At 32.8% G+C, this 1,211-nt stretch overlaps 1 pseudogene; it reads left to right on the top strand.

The window, feature by feature from the left end:
* Positions 1-295: 295 nt before the first annotated feature.
* Positions 296-861, top strand: LOC130982547 (uncharacterized; annotated as a pseudogene).
* The last annotated feature ends 350 nt before the right edge of the window (positions 862-1,211 follow it).

Here is a 1,211-nt window from a genome sequence, read left to right as displayed (position 1 = left end):
GGGTAACCAAACATCAGAAACAACAAAGGAAGGTTCCCTGTTATTACACTCTCCTTTTATGAAATTTCTTCTATATTTGCTAAATTCTTAAATGACAAAATGCCTCGTTCACTTAACTAGAAACTGACACAATATTCTACATATTTATAATAAACCAAATTCACAATCAAAGCAACACAAGCAGCCATTAATTGAACCTAATACCCTCTAGCTTCAGTAATTGTTGTTAAAGAGTGTTCCTTTTTTTTTCTACGTAGCCCTTCTTTGATATTCCAAATTTCATACTTCATATGCTATGGCAAATTTTGGAACTAGCCAAAGAATACCAACCTCCTCAAAACCTTCATCCAAAGTTGAATCTCATGAACTTAAAGAGTATCATGAAAAACTCTACACTGACATCAAAATATACTGTCCCTTTAACATGCCATTAACTTCAGAAGCTGCAGCAATCAGAATCATGAGGAACTTAGGGAATCTTGGTTTATACTACACATTGTTCTTTTGGATCATACTCTTCATAGTCCTCATCCCCGGCATAAAGTTTCATTGATTATTTTGGTTATAATGACATATGTAATAACCATTTACTGTTTAATCCTAAGGGCATTCCCTTATTCTGTTTTGGTTCACAAAGTTATAGATAAAAGGTTTGTGATGTCATTGTTAGTGTTTGTAACTGTGGTGATGCTTGTGGTGACTGAAGCTGGGACTCATCTTGCTGTTACTTTAGCTATTGTTGTTCCTATAATTTTGATTTATGCACTTTTATGGATTACTCATCACCATTCCTTTGACATTGAAGATCATTATTGTAACTGTACTTGTGAAGTTGGAGCTGATGGCCTAGAGAAAGTTTGATTTTTTAGTTATAAGTCAACATCTCAATATTTTTTTCTCTGCAATTGCAGTGTAATAGAAGTGTTGGAATTGTGAATAAAATAAATTGCAGCATTCTTTTTCAAAGCCGTGGGTGGAATCTGATATAATTATCAAGTTAGGCTGCTTGCATTATACGTTTTAGGTTTGGCTCTTCCGCAACCCTTTATTCTTTTTCCTTACTGTGAAAATGATTCAGAAAATTTTCAATAATAAGGCTTTGTTCCAACTCAGATTAGTTTGAATCAAGTTTGTGTTAAGAGCTATTAGAATTTGAGGAAGTATTTTGACAACAATAATAATAATCTTAAAATTTTATTATTAAACCTGTG

This window comes from Arachis stenosperma, chromosome 1, assembly GCF_014773155.1.
Source record: "Arachis stenosperma cultivar V10309 chromosome 1, arast.V10309.gnm1.PFL2, whole genome shotgun sequence".
Lineage (NCBI taxonomy): Eukaryota > Viridiplantae > Streptophyta > Magnoliopsida > Fabales > Fabaceae > Arachis > Arachis stenosperma.
Note: the sequence above shows the minus strand (reverse complement) of the source record. Positions and strands in the feature narration are given on the sequence as shown.